This window comes from Labrus mixtus, chromosome 7 (assembly GCF_963584025.1).
Source record: "Labrus mixtus chromosome 7, fLabMix1.1, whole genome shotgun sequence".
Taxonomy (NCBI): Eukaryota; Metazoa; Chordata; class Actinopteri; order Labriformes; family Labridae; genus Labrus; species Labrus mixtus.
Window position 1 is genome coordinate 21632102 of NC_083618.1, and position 10551 is coordinate 21642652.

The 10551-nt window shown below is 42.3% G+C and overlaps 1 protein-coding gene across 4 annotated transcripts in view; it reads right to left on the reverse strand.

Annotated features, from left to right (window-relative positions):
• The window catches only part of LOC132976945 (plasma membrane calcium-transporting ATPase 1-like), a 104624-nt gene extending 95483 nt beyond the window's left edge, over positions 1-9141 (reverse strand). For 2 of the 4 annotated variants that reach the window (XM_061041232.1, XM_061041228.1), the window contains exon 1: positions 8582-9138. The gene's annotated coding sequence lies outside the window, so the exon portion shown is untranslated. Of the gene's footprint in view, positions 1-8581 lie in introns of all 4 variants that reach the window. The other 2 variants (XM_061041233.1, XM_061041231.1) reach the window with 1 other exon arrangement.
• Positions 9142-10551: the final 1410 nt, after the last annotated feature.

Genomic DNA, 10551 nt, shown 5'->3' on the forward strand with positions numbered 1-10551 from the left:
GAACGCAGAAGGATTATTGGGGCTCATCAGCAGATCAATAACAGAGCGATCAATCTGCTGAGACTGAATACAGACGATAAAACTCCGCTAACTGAGATGTATTGATTCTCAAAGCAACTGTTGACGCACATCAACACTGTCACAAGACACAGAGCCACACACACACACACACACACGTGTAACACACACACACACACGTGTAACACACACACACACACACACACAGCTGAGCTCACCACATTCACAACAAGCTTCAACACCTCTCTGCACCAACAGCTTCATCAGGATTAAGACACACACACACACACACACACACACACACACACACGCTTGAATGTGTCACAGCAGCACTTTCACCTTCAGGAGGTGAGAAAAGTTAAAGTTAGAGCACAGAGACGGAGATATTTGCTGGAAGAGACACCAACTCCAGGAATCTCTCTCTCCTCTGTTCAAGTGTTTGGACTCAGTTTACTCTGAAGAATAAAAACGATAACGGAGTACACTTAGTTTAAAATATTTATACACCGTTTCTTTGGACCTTAAACGCACAGTATATAAACACCACCACCAGAGGGCTCTCAATCACAACGATAACAAAAGATGACGTCAGGGCTGTCGGGGAATCATGGGAGTGATTCTGTCTGCTATCTTATTCATACTTCATGTTTCTTCTTCTCTGTTCCTGCTAAACGTTAAACGTCACACCTTTAGCACCTGATCGCTTGGTGTCAGGTGAGTTTTGTTTCCATTTCATTTGACTGTGGTAAACAGAGCTGCCCGTCCCTTGTGGTTGGCCTACATGGAGGTCAAACGATGAACACAGTTTGGTTTTAACAGAGGAAAAGAACAGCCTGGTTTTAACACCTCTGAATCACCGACCACATCACATCGAGGGTTTTTTTTTTTGTTGTTGTTGATATTTTGATAACAGGTGACCGTTTCCCTGGATGGAAAAACTACTGACCAATCAGAACTGTGACGTCATGGAGCCAAACGAAATGAGCTGGTGTCCCATGATTTGCAAAAAAAACTCTCGCACAGGAAACAGCTGTTCATGTAGGTTACCAAGTGAAACCAGTACTCAAGCCAAACCAGCATCTTTTTCCAGAACCTAAAAAAGCTTTGGTGCACAAACCGCATGTGTGGTACAAATGTGTCACCCAGTCATTGAGCACGACATGTTTCTTTATTGTCGTTTGTTACTCCAGTTATGTGGCAGAACAAATGACGCACACAGGGAAGAATTAAGAACTAGAAATCTAGGGAGAGTATTGAAATGTATGAACACCATGTAGTCAAAATAAAATCAGCTTTCAGGAGCTGATGAGCAGTTTGTAGGTGCACAGGTTGTTTTATATTTCTTAGACTAATACTAACTCATTTCATGCATATCGATCAGGTATATCGATTAGGCAATATGACACAAGAGGGATTGATGTGGCTGGGTGAAAGAGAATCACAGCAGAGCTGATATATATGAGTATAACACCTCAACCTTGAGTGTGATGCTGCTCTCACACAGCAGCTACACGAGCAGGAAAGAGTATTAAAAAAAAAAAAAAAAAAAAAAAATCAACAACAGATTATTTTATAACTCCACCAATTTAACTAGTTCCACAATTTAACTCAAACTAGACTGTTGCCAAGCAACCCAAACATTCTATTCCACTGCACTCTAACTACTCTGTTGGTGTCCATGGTTACAGCAGAGCAGCTACTTTAAATGAACCTTCACTTGGATGTTTAAAAGGAAGAATGTGTGACATTTTACAAATACAGCAGAAATCAAGTATATCATCTGTGAATGTCTCTCTGAGTCATGACTGTCTACAATGAGTGTGACATGTGAGTCCTGCTGGCTGGTGTTGTTGTCAGAGCCGTGTTTACGTCGTGTTTGTGGACGGGACGGCTGGCTCACCCCCTTGAGTATGAAAGCTGTTTTAAGTGATGGATCAGAAAAAAAAAAGGAATAGCATACTGTACTCACTGCTTATGTGCATGAAATGAAAGCGTAAAATTTAGAAATGTACAAGCTACGAGCTACGAGCTAAGTAAAGAGCGCTAACATTAGCCTGCTAACAACAATGCAGCTCCAGACAAGGACAATTTTATCCGCCGTTTGCGCTTTGTCCCTAATTATGGTGCGTTCCAGTTTGATAAGTCCTTTGTGTCAAGGTGAGTAGAGAGGGGTTGGAGGTGTGTCTCAATATACATATATGTACTGTACATTGTTGAATGTTCTTCCTACTGCTCAAACCTTCCTGTCACACACAAACTCCCATAAACCCCCGTATTAAAAACCTGCTAGTACACACACACACACACACACACACACACACACACACACACGCACGCGCACACACACACACGCGTTATGTAAGTGTGTGTCAGGAGGAGGACACTCGGATGGTCCAGTTTCAATCCTGCTGACGCCTCCATGTCATCTGTTTGGATATTTTCAAACAGCAGGTGCAGAATGAGCCCTCAGAAACAACAACACAGCAGCATGATGGAGCTCTGCCGGCGTCTGTATGGTGACACGTGTGCTGAGTCTATTATTGAACAATTCTCACCGACCAGAGTTGGTGTCAGGCGCCCCAAGTACAGAGGCCATGGTTCACGCCTCTGAGGCCGAGGGTTCATATCCGACCTCGGCCTTTTGCTGCATGGCATCCCCTCTCTCTCCTCCAAACATTTCCTGTCTCTCTTCAGCTGTCCGATCCAATAAAGGCAAAAATGACCCCCCCCCCAGAAAATATATATGTATGCAATAGTGTAAGATGCGATAGGATAACCTTTATTATTCATAAAAGGGACACATTAGTGGGACTCCAGTGCTTGTTCTCTTCAAACTGAGCTTTTTGTTGAAGCATATTAAGATCAATTCTACGCTGATTTTAAAATAGACCCCGGTCAGAAGCTGCGGTTTGAGAATGAACGCCGTCTGAACTTACTCTGAGTTTGTCCAAATGAAAAGGCTGCAGACCTCTGCTGACTGTTCCAGCCCTGATTAAAAGGTGCTGATTAAATATTGTCCCTGTGTAGAGCTGAGGGTACCTCTCTCACACATTCATTAAAAGGTTAGATTTCCAAATAGATAAATTAATAATCATGCACGGTCATTCTCCAGCAGCTCTCTACTACAGTGGGGTTTTTTTCTCCTTCCTGCCAGCGGGGTCATAAAATAATGATAAAGGCCAAAAGCTCTATTATACCCATAAACACAGAGGACCCGCTGAGCAAAGAGCTTCCATATCTTAAATATAGGACGGAGACATTAATAATGGATGTGACTTACATAAGAGACAAAGTGTGCGCTGCAGGATCTGCTTCACAGGCAGGGATTCCGTCTGCAGAGGGGATCCCACTCTTCACTGAATTTTAAAGAGAAATCTGTCCACACTGCTTCAGGAGCATGAGGAGGATGACTCACTGAAGGTGTACGACTGTGTGGCATCCACACATAGATGGAGGTCATCATTTATGACCCGTTGTCACCAGTACCCGAGGGAAGAAGTTTCTACACATCAGCTTTCCAACTGCAGAAACAAATAGTGTGCTTCTGTTCGGACAACAATGTTGCACAACATATCATGCATGATATTTAAAGTGGTCAGCCATCAGTGATTTTGCTTTATTGTTCACACAGAGGTTTGATCTTAATGTGTCAATAAAATGATCAACTACTGATTATGGATGAGTACTCGCCGTTGACCCCATTGTTCGAGTAACATTTCGTTACTCGCGCACTTGTGCAAGCGCTGCTTTTGGCTACAAAACTTGAACTCATACAGCGTTACATGTGTGACCCAGCTTTTTCTTTTCGCCTAACTGAATATACCAGGTAGGAAAATAATTAACGGGAAACAAACTTATCACTTCTCCGGCCACGGCTTCAGCTTTAGTACACACCGAGACAGATTTCAGCAAAAAACAGCTGTTTTTTTTACGGCAGCGACGGCAACTCTCTAGGACCATATTATTACACCGAAAGCAAAAGCACAACAAATACAGAACCGTCTGCTACACCTGCGACATGTCAGTCAAGAGAAGTGATGTCTGGAAGTACTTCGACAAAAACGATGAAGTTCATGTGCAGTGCAAGATATGTGGCGTTAAACTTGCATACCATAGGAATACTAGTTCGATGCTTAACCACATGCGCTTAAAGCTCAAGTAGAAAACAGCGGAGACAGAAAACAGGCAGTCTCGCATCACGTCATTTGCTAGCCCTGTTAGCACATGTCGTTGGTAGCGACGTCGTTGAAATTGAAATTCTGTTGTTGGTTATTTATTTATATTTATGTTTAAATATTGGATGTTTATTTCATTTTACAGGCATAAAGTCTACAATTCTGGTCCGGGAGGACCCTTTTTTTTGTTTACGGTTAAAAAAATAAATAATAATCTGCGGGTACTCGGGTACTCGTTCATTAGGTAATTCGAGTAATCGAGTAGAGGGATTACTGTAAATTCCCATCCCTACTACTGATTGTCCTCTCTGGTTTGTTGTCTATAAATAGTTTCTGAATTTTTTTTGCCTAGACATTTGCAACCTCATCTTCTACTTCCCACAGGGCCTTATGGGAAATGTAGGAAACAACACACTGCCTTTTTGCAATGAAGTGAGAAAAAACATGCTGTGATTCAAATGCAAATGAAGCCAAAATAATGTGTTCATTAACATGAGCGATCATCCACGTCAAGCAAACCAATCAGAAAGTTCAACATCCTGAGTAAGAAATAGAAGAAAAAGCACACCGATACTTCACAGGTTTATATGGATGCAACTCATGAGGGGGAACTTTAATTTCACTCTTTGAACTGTCCTATCACAACCTCTGATGCAATCGAAAAACAGCTACTGAAAAAGTACAGCTGGAACTCGAGGCGAAGTCTATGTTATCGAAACAACTTCCCCTAAACTTTGATTATATACATTCATAAAATCATATATTTACCTGGAACTTGAAGCTTACAATAAACAGATTTTCTGCAAAAATGTCTAAAGTTTTGTGACAGGTAACGGACATGACAGCGTCTTTATAAAATGACTGCCGGACTGACATTAATCACAGTGAAATATTCAATCTACTCCTCTTATTACCGCTGGATGAGTCTGAGCCTCCAGCAGGACGTTCAGAGGAGGACCACATGGAATAAGCATCTGCCACTTCCTGTGGTTATCAGGAGCTAATGGCAGCTTCGGACATACACAGAGGACTCATCTGTCTGCAGACCTCACTGTATGTCTGCAGGTAAGGCTCACTGTCTACAGGTAACCCCCCACAACCGCCCATTAATGGCCAAACGAAACACTATACAGGACAATCAGACGTGTTGTAAGTGGAAAGTTTAAGTGACTGGTTATTAGGTGCAGCAGAGTAATGTAAACAGCAGTGTGCATAAGAAGGGACAGCTTAGCATGTCTGCAGGTAAGAAACTGTACAGTATGTCTGCAGGTAATCCCAACTGTATGTCTGCAGGTGAAGTTGTGTGACTGCATGCGATCACTGAAGTTTATGAGTAGAGAATTAAAAACCATAAGGCTCAGAGACTGGAAGTGGACACCCATCCGGCAGAGATTGGCATGGCACCAGCCTGGTTTTAGTTTTAAGAAGTGTAACTGGATACGATAATATTATGCTAACATCAGGGATCTCACGCAGTGTTTTTATCTGGAATTTAGGCAATCCAGGCTGCAGGTAAGCAAACATTCACAGGCGTCATTCGGACCAGGTCTCTCGTCTGTTTCTTTCATAGATGATGAATTAAAGATTTGAGGCTGATTTTCAAAAGGAAGCACTCTTGCATTTAGTCGAACTTAATGGCAGGAAGTCTGGCAAGGAACAAGGAAGCCCAAAGACAGTGTTAAAAAAAAAAAAAAAAAAAAGAACGAACGAAGATGTACTAAGTGAAATAAGCAGGACATGAAAAGATGAGCAATATTTTTCTGTGAAGGAATGCTTACGCTGTGCAAAAAGATCACTTGAGATAATGTGCTGTAATGTTTGCCAAACATATGTCTCAACAGGATGTGAGATCAACCAATCAGCTTCCTTGACACAGAATGGTCTACAGTCAGTGCTCGCCGCATGTTCATCTCTGCAGACACGTTACTCCAGCTCTGTAGTAAAGACTGCAACTCAACAATTCATCGCATCATCAATTCATCATCCTTCATGATATACTGGAGATGCTGAACTGGCATTAAAACAAAAACGCAGCGTCCTCACTAGAAAAAGATAGTACCGGTTCCCTTTTTTAATGAAAAAGTTGCCCCAAATGTTTCTTTCAATTTTTTTTTTCTATTAATAGATCGGCAGTTGTAAGCAGCTTAAAGCAAAAACAACCTTAGCTCTGCAAAAAAATAGAATATTTTATGGAAAAACTACATTTTTTAACATCAGGGTACCAGAGCAGTCGCCATTTCTTGAAGGAAACACCTTCACATGAAGTGTAGGTATTTTCTTCTTTTAATGAATGACATCACAAGACATGATTGATACGGGGCAGACCACCGTAGCTGAACCATTCTCTGAGACGGCAATTATGCCATGGTGGAAAATTTCAATAAATCCTCCGATAAAGACACCCCCAGAATCCTTCACACTAAGTGTTAATAATGTCTGAGGTCTGAGGATGGAAAGATACTATAGTGAAAAGTATGTGATCCTATGCATGCACCTGTCAATAAGCCTCTGAATCTGTCATACTGATCCAATAAATCAGATCAGTGCTTCACTAATAATCTGCTTCTTCCTTAAAATGAGATAAATCTGAATAGGTTTTGGTTGCAAAGACAACCCTGTAGACTTAGACAATATCAAATCCATCAATTATTCCCTGAGGGTGCAGTATGCAACATAGTCGCCTTATAACGCCAATTTATCAACCTATATATAATCAACATTTTCCTATAAAAGAACATTAAAGTTTTCCTTGCCAGTGTATTTCCCTGCAACAAGCTTTCTCTGTTTGGTTGAATTTAGAAGCAGAGGAAAGCAGAAGGAGCAATGCCCTCGTTTGGAGGTCACAAGCTGAGGAGGAGTCACCATGAGCCAAGATGCGGGATCCCCCCTCCTTCCTAACGCAATAAGGCAGGACACACCCAGATAGAGAGGGGAGGAGGTGGAGGAGCAGGAGCTGGAGAAGGATGAAATGAGAGGAGAGGAAGAGAAAGAAGCAAGAGCAGCTACTGGTGCTCATCCGCCCATCTCTGCAGATGACGTAAGGACAGTTGATCGCGAGCTGAATGCCCGTTAATTAAAAATAAAAACCAGTTATGTAGAGATTTTTCTTGTTTTCCTGCCTGAAAAGCAGAAGTAACCTAGTGTTTACAATGTGACAGTGCTAAATGTGGTCAAACGACTCCAACAAGCTGAACAAGCTCCACCTGAAGGCGCCGCATTCATGACAACTGTGCAAGGACACCACCGAGACACCAGAAACACACACAGGCTTTAATATCAGACTGCAGCAACCAGTGTTAGTTGGGGGGGAAAAAAACGCGTATTTTTTAATCAAGTTTCATGACACAGTGTAATTTCACTGACGACAAAGGGGGGTTCCTTCGGTTACCAGGGGAAATATCACACGGAAAACAAAACATTGCAGGCATAGAGACTGTGAGCAAACTGTTTCCAGACACTCGGAGACATCATCAGGCGGACTGAGTCCTGCCTCTCAGCCTCCGCAACAGTCGACACTGTCGCCCGGGGAGACCCCCCCCCCCCCCTCACAACAGTGCCATTCATAATCTCGCAATTTAACATGGATGTCCTCTTTAAACAGGGTGCACGGGGATTTTTCGAGCATTAAAACTCACACTTAGCATCAGTAGAAGCACCTCTTTAATTCGGCATACCTTCAGTACGTGAACAACATCACAATTTACTAAATTGTTAACTTTAACCAAACGGTACGCACCCATCGTTCATATCTGGAAAACACACAGCAGTGGGCGAATGAAAGTAGCCTGTACACAGCACTGCGTACCCAGTCTAAAAGTTAATATTTGATCAAAATGACAAGATATGCGATGTATCATAAGTGTTATTATTTCTAATCGATCTTATAACTATACTTTGTTTTGTCGAATAGTCGATTTTTTTTAAAGGTCCAGATTTTTGAATGGAGACTTGACAGCGTTTACTGCAGACGAGGGAAAGGCACGTAACGTTACCGGGGCGAGAAAAAGGGGGGAGAAAACGTGTCTGGTGAGTTTGTGAGACACTGTTGCGGCTATCGCTGAATATACGATAAAAAAATTAAGGTTACATTGACTCTTATGAGGTTAGTTGTGCGCTCACACCTGTGGGAAATCCAACAACAAAAAAATCGCCTGTTGTCGCTAATAAGTGGGTGTCAAGGTAAAGAAACGTAACCCGGATGCTAAGCAGTGCGGACAACTGGGAACACGATAGACTCCTTTAAAACGCGTAAAATTCACTTTAATTGAAACAGGCAACCGCACAAATGGTGGTTTTCTTGTCTTTCGGCTACAAGTGAATCGAAAGAAATGGGACTTGTAGCGCGTAAAGTTTGGAAAAAAAAAAAAACAGAGAATATAAGACCTTACCTCCTCTCGGGGATCCTCGTCCAAATCAAGTCCTGTGGTTGTGTTGGTGAGGAAGAGCGGCTTCTTCACTTCAGAGGGGTTTGTCCATTTCCCAACAGGGCTCCCAACTTGACAACTGCAGTGGTGGGGAAATGATTGACACACCGGGTGGAGAAGAAGAAGAAAAAAAGAAAGCTCTTCGGCGTCCTTTTGTTCCGGCGCTTAAACCAGTTTCTTTGCCAGTCTAATTAGCCCACATTCGTGGCTGCATCGAGCTGTGTGGGTCCTGCAGCGGAGGACGCAAGATCCAGAATGAGTCCGAAACCAATCCGTCAGAAAAGGAAGAAATAAACTTCCCTTCTCTCTCCTGGAATAAGAGAGGCAGAGGAGGGGAAGGCTCTGATAACAAAGCGCAGATCCAGTAAATGAGGACTGGTGGTGTGTTTGTGTTGGAGAGCGGTGGGTGGGACTGGGGAGGGGGTAGAGGGGGAGGTGGGGGTCCGACACATTCAAACAGGACCTTAGAAAAGACCCAACGTCCGGATCACCGTCTTTTTCCTGGCGAGCTGTGGGGGAACTGAAAGAGAGAGAGAGAGAGAGAGAGAGAGAGAGAGGGAGGTGAACTGGTGCTGGTGGAGACCGCGAGAGAGAGGGAGGGAGGGAGGGACCAGCCCGGGATTACCCTGTATTTAAGGTGGATCTATGAATTAATGAGGTAATCAGGCAGAAACAGAACCCTGCTATCGAGAACATCAGCCCCCGGGCGCAGACTCAGCCTGCTGCAGTCCTGGAAACTTGAGATGAAGCGTCATATGAGAGGAGAGAGAGGAAATCCACATCTGGATCTGGTCTGGATTACAGTATGGAGGCTCACTTCCGCCCATGGCACAAAATCCACTGATGAGATATTATCACATTTATTATTTCATAGTTTCTTCTATCTTATTTTTCTACTATACACTATTAGGAGTGGAGGGGGAAATGCACGATAAGGGGAAATAAATAGATTTAGATTAAAAAGTTTTTAAAAGTCACAATATTTTCAGAATAAAATCGCAGTGCGTCATGAAAAAGAAAAGTTACATCAAGATTAACGTCAGAGTATTTCAGCAAATATGATTAGTAAAACAGTAAAAAGGTTTTAGCGTACAGAAGGAAAATTACAATAACATAATAACTGATCAAATCAACATGAAACTACTTTATTTGTTGCGGTATATTTTGCACAAAAATAAAATAATTTGCAGACAAATTAAAAATAATATTTCAAGATAGAGGAAAAGGATTAATGTAAGGCCAAGACAAATTTCCTCACAGGGACAATAAAGTAGATCGTGTCCTATCATATCGTGTCCTGTCATATCGTATCGCAAGGTCAAACATTTCAGTATTTTAGATGTCCAAAATAGTAAGTCTAATTAAAAGAACGAGATTTCTGGAGGGGTCGGAAGTTCAAACAAATTATGTTGTGCTCGTTGGTGGGGAACACAAAAATTCAGAATGATGGAAAAAAAACCAAGGCATTCAAACAGATTCATACACCGCCGCCGCCGCCGACGAAGCAGTGGGAGCAACTTTTGGTTGAATGTCTGCAGCAGGTGGAGATCGAACCCACAGACCTTCCAGTTGAGAGACAACCGACTCTACCAGCTGAGCCACAGCCGCCCCAAAGAATTACTACAGGATTCATTAAAGGTGGCACGTCAGTAAGATATTCAGATTGAATAAATGCTGTTGTGACTGGATCTGGAGCCACAAAAAAAACACTATTTACACTTTTACGATGGCACAACTCAAACGTGCTGTAAAAGATATTCAATTGAATCTGAGCTGAATTGAAATTAAATGTCAGCGGAGACAGATGAGACAGAATCTAATTTGAGAAGCGGATGTTATTGTATGTGTTGTTTTAGATTGTCATGTAAATCGATTTCCGCTGAGAAGTAGTTTTTTTAAAAACAGCTGCAAAATCTGTGAAACTGCTCCTACTG